Here is a 10,167-nt window from a genome sequence, read left to right as displayed (position 1 = left end):
CTTGGGCATATAAACATAACTTTACTTCACTGGAGGATAGTTTACAATAAGGCAACTCACTGTGGAAAATGCTGTAATGAAAAACATTACCTTCCACTTGTGATTCATGATGGCTTGTCCAGTCTTTGTAGTCAAAAGTTGTCTCCACCTCAGTAAGGACAGTAACATTGAATTGACTTCAGACTACATCAGTGAAACCAAGATCTGAAATAAAAAGAGAAAAAAACTCAATGAAACAAAACAAGCCAAAACAAAATGCATGTTCTATCCAACATTATGCTTGGACATCTCTCATATTAAAAAAACAATTCTTCTAAAGTGTAATGTATAAACATACTACATGTTTTATATAAACATTAGGACTTATGGAGGTGACATTGGATATAACAGCTGATTCAATTTGTTTAGAAATGCAGGGACCATGAAAAGCCAGTGAGGTTTCAGCATTTACTATCTGCAAACTGATTTGCCTTTGAAAGTCAGCATTATTCGACATTATAAATGTTATAGAATCAAATTACAATACCCGTTGCTTTGTGAAAGTAGTTAGGCCAGTAGGGTTTCAGTAAAATCATTCATGAATATTTTTTCTATTAACTATTTTACAGGTATGGATTTGTCCCAGTCCCGAAACTGAAAATGAGACTGGGACAAATTCATACCTTTAAAATAACTACTAGAAAAAAAAATTGTGAATGATTTTACTGAAACTCCAGCCTAATATTTATAACCAAAAATATCTGTAACAGTTGCTGAGTAAGGAATGGCTTTTACTTTTGTTGAAGGTCCTAATAAAGGCAGCCTAAGAAAAAATCAGTTAGATCCTATAATGAAATTTACATTTTAATGAAACTATGAACACATTATTTTTCCTAGCATTAATAAACTACCTTTTAATGAATTACAAAACAAGTTCATGCAACAAAAAACCTCTTCTCCACAAATCATTTCCTTCTGCTTGCTTTGCAGAAACAGAAGTAAAGTAAACATGCAACTTTTGTCTTCATATTCATTTTTCTTTATCTTGACTTAAGTTTTTAGTTACAGACTAAATATTCTGGTCTTAATCTGTCCTGGTTTCAGCAGGGGTAGAGTTAATTTCTTCCCTAGTAGCTGGTACAGTGCTGTGTTTTGGATTTAGGATGAGAATAATGTTGATAACACACCCATGTTTTACTTCTTGCTAAGTAGTGCTTACACTCATCCAGGACTTTTCAGCTTCCCATGTTCTACCGACTGAGAAGGCTGGAGGTACACCAGAAGCTGGGAGGGGGCACAGCCAGGGCAGCTGACCCAAACTGGCCAAAGGGACATTCCCTACCATGTAATGTCATGCTCAGTATATAAACTGGGGAAAGCTGGCTGGGAGGGCTGCTGCTCGGGGACTGGCTGGGCATCGGTTGGCGGGTGGTGAGTAATTGCATTGTGCATCACTTGCTTTGTATATTATTATTATTAGTAGTAGTAGTAGTACATTATTATTATTGTTATTATTATTTTATTTCAATTATTAAACTGTTTTTATCTCAACCCACGAGTTTTTCTCACTTCTACTCTTCCAATTCTCTCCCCCATCCCACTGGGGGAGGGGGGGGCAGTGATCAAGGGGCTGTGTGGTGCTCAGTTGCCAACTGAGGTTAAACCACAACATAATCCTTACAAAACTATAGATATTTTCATTTTCTGTATAACAGAAAATGAAAAGTAACAAGAAAACCATCATAAATATCCACTTTAAGATTATCCTTCACTCCTACTTAAATGTCACCTTGGCCTCCTGTTCAGACTAGTCTCAAGGCTAGAAGTCAAAAGCAAAAGACTCCCTAGCGTCTGGTGTGGTCTTCTAAGGTCCTGCCCAGTATGGGTGTTTTTGAAGGAAATCTGACTTGTGCAGACAACTTTACTGGTGAAGAAGTTATCATTTTGGAGAGCTTATTGCCCTCACTCAGCCCTTCAAGACAAGCTTTTCTGGTTCTTAAGAAAAATTTCTTTTTTGATTTACCTTTTCTTGAAAGACAATAATATCAAGTCCTTTAGGAAATTTAGATTTGGGCAGTTACTCATAATTGCAAAGATGGAGCAAGCAGAGTTTGAAAAGGTATTGCAAAAATTAAATTGGTAGGAAAAACTCTATGAAAGAAATGTGGGAAAGTAAGCAGGCTTCAAACATATATTTTCATGATTGTTTATCTACATATAAATATATGTAGTTAACACAGCCTCTCCTTTGGGAAGTGTAATGTTTTTTTCTTAGGGTTCAGTACTTCTAAGAGAAAGATCTGTAATTCTCTTACAGTTTAACCCCAGCTGGCAACTAAGCACCACACAGCCACTCGCTCACTCCCCCCGCAGTGGGATGGGGGAGAGAATCAGAAAGGTAAAAGTGAGAAAACTTGTGGGTTGAGATAAAGGCAGTTTAAGAGGTAAACCAAAAGCCATGCACACAAGCAAAGCAAAATAGAATTCATTCACTACTTCCCATTGGCAGGCAGGTGTTCAGCCATCTCCAGGAAAGCAGGGCTCCATCGCATGTAACAGTTACTTGGGAAAACAAAACTTTCCCCCCTTCTTTCTTCTTTCCCCAGCTTTATATGCTGAGCATGACGTCATATATTATGGAATACCCCTTTGGCCAGTTGGGGTCAGCTGTCCCAGCTGTGTCCCCTCCCACCTTCTTGCACACCTCCAGCCTACTTGCTGGTGGGGTGGGGTGAGAAGCAGAAAAGGCCTTGACTCTGTGTCAGCACTGCTCAGCAATAACTAAAACATCCCTGTATTATCAAGGCTGTTTCCAGCACAAATCCAAAAAATAGCCCCATACTAGCTACTATGAAGAAAATTTACTCTATCCCAGCCAAAACCACCACATTCTCCACCCCTTATTCCATACCATTTACGTCATGCTCAGGTACCACACTATCCAATACACCCTCATTAACCACCACCCCCATTCCCATGCTTTGATATAATACACAGATATAATTCCCTTAGTCTATGGACTACCCCTGTAAAATGTCCATAAGATGTCCATAAAATTCCACAGATGTCCACAAAATGTCTACTGAGATCATTTAGTCTATGACTTTGGGCTCCATCTGTTATGGTGGTCACTCAGGACAGGAGAGATGGCGTGTTGCGTGGAGTTATTGGGAACCAAAATCAGTTCAGGGCAGGTCAGTGCTGCACTTGCACTGCTTCTTTTAAGGCTTGTCCGTCATTGGTTCAGCTGATTCCTACTATAGTAATTTCTATAACATGCAACTCAGATCATAGATTACAACTTAAAGGTATTTCCATTACAATCTCCACCCCTGGTCCCTTTGGGCCAGGTTATGGGGTTTAACATTGCAATGAACTCCTCCCCTTGCTCCTAGCCTGGCTAGCAACAAGGGGGTTCCTACTATAGTAATTCACATAACATGCAACTCAAATCCCGGGTTACAACAATTTAAAGGTATTTCCATTACAATCTCCACCCCTGGTCCCTTTGGGCCAGGTTATGGGGTTTAACATTGCAATGAACTCCTCCCCTTGCTCCTAGCCTGGCTAGCAACAAGGGGGTTCCTACTATAGTAATTCACATAACATGCAACTCAAATCCCGGGTTACAACAATTTAAAGGTATTTCCATTACAATCTCCACCCCTGGTCCCTTTGGGCCAGGTTATGGGGTTTAACATTGCAATGAACTCCTCCCCTTGCTCCTAGCCTGGCTAGCAACAAGGGGGTTCCTACTATAGTAATTCACATAACATGCAACTCAAATCCCGGGTTACAACAATTTAAAGGTATTTCCATTACAATCTCCACCCCTGGTCCCTTTGGACCAGACCACTGATTTTAACATTGCAATGAACTCCTCCCCTTGCCCCTGCTCTGGCTTGGACTTATACACAGACTGCAGTCCCTTAGGGTTGTACCTGCTCCAAGTGGAGTCTTATCTGTGAGCCACAGCCTCTTCAGGGGAATACTTGCTGCAGCATAGACTTATACACAGCCACAGTCGCTTTGAGGTGCACCTGTTCCAGTATGGCCTTATCCATGGGCCACAATGCCTTCAGAATACCTGCCCCAGTGTGGCCTTACTCACAGCCACAGTCCCTTCAGAAGTAAACCTGCACCAACATGGCCTCACCCATGGCTGCAGTGCCTCCAGGGGAGTACCTGCTCTGTCATGGGCTTATCCATGGCCACACGCTTTGAGGTGCTACAGCATGACCTCATGCACAGCTACTGATGCTTTAAGGTGTACCTGCTGCAGCATGGACTTATCAACAGCCACAGATGCTTTGAGGTGTACCTTCTCCAGCATGGACTTATCTTTGGGCCACAATCCCTTCAGAGGTATACCTGCTGTGGCACAGACATAACCATGGCCATGGGCATTTCGAGATGTACCTGCTCTGGTATGGACTTACTTACAGCCACAGATGGTTCCGGGTGTCCTGCTCCCGTGTGGATTCATCCACAGGTCACAGTCCCTTTGACTGAAATTCATACTGCAGTTCCAGCCTGTCTAGTACAGCAGCACAGAAACAGCAGGGATGCCCTGGCCATCTGCCAGCCCAGGCGCATCGCCATTGCTGTTATCAAAATGTTCCCAGGCACAACAGAGTAAGATGATAAGCAGCACAGCACTACAGCAAGCAGTGAAAGCAAAAAGCAGCCACTAACGAGCACTAGACTCTAATATACAGTAAGTAAAGCAAGCCCCATGGCAAGAAGAGGAGCCTGCCAAAACAAGCCAAAACCAACACAAATTCCCAGTAATGCCACATTCTAATACTAAAGTGCAGCTTGAATTAATAAATCACGGCAGAACCTGGATAAATTGTTTCCTAATAAACGACAAATAGAAATCTGTGCAATCGTTTGGTTAAGCTTCTAATCCATTTATAAATTTTTGTCACCACCTGGTTACAGATGAGGTAATTCTGGGGACTGTCTTTATACAACTATTACTCTCCTAATATAAGCTGTCCCTATTGCTAAAATCAAAGGCAGTTCTACAAACAAACTTGGTCTTTCATACCCACAACCTTGACATGCTAGAAACAAAAAGAACCTCAGGCATTGCAACATCATCTTCCAGGAAGACCCCCAGTGAACCACTGATTAACATTGCCTTTACTTTCAAGCCAGTTAATTTGTGTATACTATTGATATTTCTTTGCCTGGTTGTACTGGTTTTCACTGGGATAGAGTTAATTTTCTTCATAGCAGTTCATATGATGCCATGTTTTGGATTTTTGACCAAAACAATATTGATGACACAAGGATGTTTTAGTTATTGCTGAGCAATGTTTACACAGCATCAGGCCTTTTCTGCTTCTCATGCTGCCCCGCCAGCAAGTAGACTGTGGGTGCACAAAAAGTTTGGAGGGGACATAGCTGGGACAGCTGACGCTAGCTGACCAAAGCGATATCCCATACCGTATGGCTTCATGCTCAGCAATATAAGCTACAGGGAAGGAGGGAGGAGGGATGTTTGGAGTCATGGTGTTTGTCTTCCCAAGTAACTGTTACATGTGATGAAGCCTTACTTTCCTGGAAATGGCTAAAAATCTGTCTGCCAATGAGTAGTGAGTGAATTCTTTATTTTGCTTTGCTTGCATGTGCAGCTTTTGCTTTGCAAGACACGGCTTTTCCTTTGCAGTAAACTATCTTTATCTCAACCCATGAGTTTTCTCATGTTTACCTTCCTGATTCTCTCACCCATCCCAGCAGGGAGGAGTGAATGAGCAGCTGTGTGGGGCTCAGCTGTCTATCAGATTTAAACCACAACACTGATGCAAGAGTGTGTCAAATGTCAGTATTATCTTGATTGAAGACCATTTTATTTACTCTTTTTCCAATACACTCAAAAATATTTCAGTCCTAAAAAATTGATACATCATAAGGTGTATCATTGTAGAGCTAGTTAAAAATAGCAAAAACTTGATATATGTCAGGTTAGTGATTTCCATAATTTCTTCCATATTTAACAACAAAGTTGCTAATTGTTGAGGCCTTTATTTTTTCAAACTAAATTTATTTTCCTTTACTGTTTTCAACACAAATACCAAAACAGAAAATCATTCCATGCAAGAAACATGAGAAATATTTTGAGAAGTTTATTTTGCAATACTTGAAGATAATAGTTTAAAATTAGAGATCTTTGAGGAATAATGAGTAGTGTAAATTTTACTGTAGTCATAAACTGGAAAAATATTCCAATGTTAGCAAAAATACATCTATGACTGATTTTTTTTTTTTCTCAGCATCTTTCAGGTAACTGACAGCTGGTAACCCAGATATCAATAGAAAGGAATGTATCCACTGTGTTCTCTCATTAAACTTAGCAGAATTGGAAAAGCTTTCAAATGTGCATGCAAATTTAGATGAACTTATTTTTCAGCCAAATATTCCCCAAAGCCCTGCCAAAGCTCACACACAACCCTAACGTTTCAGGTGTTCATGACAGATTTCAAAAATAAAGCATTTATGACCATATGAAGTCTCCTGCTGTTGTCACTAACACAACCACAGAACTGTATATTTGGACAAACTGAGATTTAAGTTAAATAGCAAAATAAGATAGCATGGCAAAAAAGTGTCTGACATCTCTGAAAGAAACTTTATCAGGAGAGATATGAGAGTAAAAAAGTTGTCATCATATTTCTTTAGGCAGAAGTTTATTTCAGTGACTTAGTTTTTTACCAGTGCACAACAAGCCTTATGTTCTATGGTGTTCATTTAAGTTCTTAGAAAACCTTTTGAATTTTACATTTTCTGTGGAAATCATAGTGAACACATTTCACTGTATTTCAAAAAAGCTTTGAGGTCAATCATTGTCCTTTGGTTGATTTCTGCATCTCTCAAAACTATTATTCATCTAATTAATGGATTCAAGTAGCATGGATTAGAGCTTTCTACTTTTAGCCCATAATGCTTGAATTCCTGCTAAACCTGCTTATCTTTTCTTATTGTATGAGAGAGTTTTGATTAACTTAAAACAGCAGCTCTTATCATACTTTTTAACTCTTCACTTCAAGCATTCAAGTTCTTTTCAAATAAAGCTGACATCATTAAGTGATTTTAGTACAGAGAATTTATTGCATTTTAGAAAAAAAATAGAAGTAAATTTTAAAGTAGCTTTTTAGAAATTAATAACTTATGGTTTTCTTCTGATCAGGGTAGCCCTTTACAGTTCTAGGTCATCTGCCATACTGTAATCAGTGGTCAGTATGAATTTTATTCTGTGTGAGTAAATCTGCAAAATTAATGATATAAATCCATGTGGCTTTGGTGTTTTAAATATGTCATAAAAATATACTATATAGATCCATAAAACCTAATAGACACTGAGTTATTTTAGCTGAGAACCTGGACCTAGAAGAAAATTCTTTTTGTGTTGTTTGCTTGTCCATTTTTTAATTGATGTTGTTTAATAATCTATCCCTTTAAATTAATGTAGGCGCAAGCTCTTCTGCAGGCCTGCGTATATTACCAGCATTTGGTTGGAATATGACTATTTAACCATCAGCTCACACTACCCTGTATGATGAATTTGTTCCTCTTAATGTTTACTATTGTACTATAACCTTTATAATCAAAGATTTTATATCATGATTACTCAGAAAACTTTTAACCCTTGGGGGTGCAATGAAACACGGTCACACAGAAATAATCCCCATATATATGGACATATATATCCATTCATAGATCAGTTGGCAGTCTATCACATATACAGCTGTTTAAATACTTTTAATATAGGCTTTTCAGCAAAGATAATATTTGGAAATAAAAAAAAAACCAAAACAACCCAACTTTGAGAAATCCAGCCATATCAATTATTGTCCCTTAGAAATCAATTCTGTAATCAAATCAAACAAATCTAACAAGCTCACACAGGCAAGATCTATTTTCTGTAAAATAATTTTGACTATTTCATGTCAAATCAATCAAAACGTGGTTACAGTTTTTGTTAGTGAAATTCTTAATTAAACACTTATTGGTCAATGCACATTCTGCCTGTAGTTCCTGGTGTTCTCTCTTTCACCAATATCATTTCAGGATTTATAAAAATTGCCTCTTCCCTTTTTTTTTTTTTAATTTCCTCAGTTAAATAAATACTGATAATAAGCATTGATAAAGTTCCTCAACTGCACTACTTTTAAAAAATCTGAGTAAGAGGAATCTCAGTCAGTTCTTGTCAAGTATTTGATTTTACTACCCTAAGTGTTTACAGACATTGACCTTTCAGTCCCAGAGACTTCATTGATGATAAATTTGAAAGATTCAAGAATGGACCAAACAAGGCAATCAAGGAAAATCTAGTGAGAATTATGAAGGACATAGCAGTCACATGCTTTTCAGAAGACTCTGAGCTGCGGATGCTTGGAGGATGCATAACTACCACAGGGAAGTATCAAATACATATTCCTTGGTCTCACTCTTCACTCTTACACTTCTGGCCACCATCTGAGACAAGAAATATGACTAGAAGAGGTCTCTTTCAGATGTAGCATAGACAATGTCATTTAACTGTGATGATACATTTCACATAAAGAGCAGAAATGTCTGCTGAGCTTTTCTTCCTCTCCTGTATTACTTTTATAGTTTTATCATTTACAGCTAGCATCAGATACAGGATGGACTATCTTCTTTTCTTGTTTCTAATACTATCATAAAAGAACTACTTATTTTTCATGCCATTGGCCTTGCTATTTCATTAAATCTCTTTTCAGCTGTTGATGTGCATATACATATACATACATTCACACACCTTTACGACTTCATTGTCTTCACTTCTCTACCTCCTTATGGCAATATTTTTATAACTTTCTTCTCATCTTCTTTTGTCTTGTTTTACTATTTGCCTGTAGAATTATGACTTTTCAGGTGTCCGGTAGTTATCCTGAGAGATTTCCCAGCAATCTATTTTTCTTCCCAGTAGTCTATTTTTGTCAGAGCAAGTTTCTATGATTCATTGCTTGAATCTTAAAAGAAAGATTGACAAACCTGTTTAAGTAAAAGAAAGAAAAAGCGTGTCGTGCATATGCTATTTCATGTATATTTTTCATTACAGTTCCTGGAATCTTTATGCAATTATATATATTGTTTTATTCTGAATTGTTCTATACCTGTTACATAATGATTAAATTTAAAAATTCAATGTATACAATGCATATATTTCTGGACGGTATTTCTGGTAGAATTTGTAGGTTAATTGAGGTGAATAATAGCTTGAACAGCAATTTTCCTGGAAATCTACTTTTTTCAGTTCAAACCTAAACATTTTCTTAATATATATCTTTTATCCCCAATATCCAAAAAATTCTTTATGCCATCAAGTTGTGAAATAATACTGCTTATATTTAATGATCTTGACTAATCATTAAAAAGCCTTTTTCAAGTCTAACTACCTATCCCATATTTTGTGAATTCTATATTGTATTTTTAATTCACTATGCAAGGACTTTGGTTTGATTTTTCAATATAGATCTCAGCGAGAGTATAAGATACATAACATGGCACATTTGCAGAAGTTGTGAGGTTTCACTTTGCAAAACAAACTTTTCCAGTGAATCAGGGTCAGAACCACCAGACTGGTTCAAGCTTCTGGTGGATACATTTTCATGCTGCAGCTAATAATACCAGCACTGAGAATGTTTCATTTATTTCCAAACAGTTAATAATCAAAAGTGAAGTGAGCAACATAAGCTGTTGACCTTCAATTTCTGTCACAAAAAAAAGTACACTTCCTCAAGTTATATTCATTTGTTTCAACTGCAGTCAGAAGTAACATTCTTCATAGATATATGTATTTACACTTCAAAAACTGCATTTCACTTATCTCTGCACAGTTTCTGAACCACATCATGTCTACACCATTTTTGTCTGTGTGGAACACTGGTATTTCAGTTACCTATAACCCAGACAGAGACAAAAAAATGCTGTGGAAACTCATTGAAATGTATACGTAGAGCTGTTATCCTTCATTATAGTGAACTATAGGATTTAAGCACATTATGTTCCCATCTCCAAAGAAAAACAAACTCCAGGTTGCATGCCTTTTTATTGCTGGGATAGAAGAATTGACAAGGTTTATTTTAGACAATATGTGTGGAAAGAAAGACAGCACAGGTGAAGAAGAAAGATATGAAGCAGGGAGGAGTGAGTAGA

Source organism: Pygoscelis adeliae, unplaced genomic scaffold (genome assembly GCF_000699105.1).
Source record: "Pygoscelis adeliae isolate BGI_AS28 unplaced genomic scaffold, ASM69910v1 Scaffold45, whole genome shotgun sequence".
Lineage (NCBI taxonomy): Eukaryota > Metazoa > Chordata > Aves > Sphenisciformes > Spheniscidae > Pygoscelis > Pygoscelis adeliae.
The sequence above is the reverse complement of the archived record's forward strand: the minus strand, read 5'-3'. Positions refer to the sequence as shown.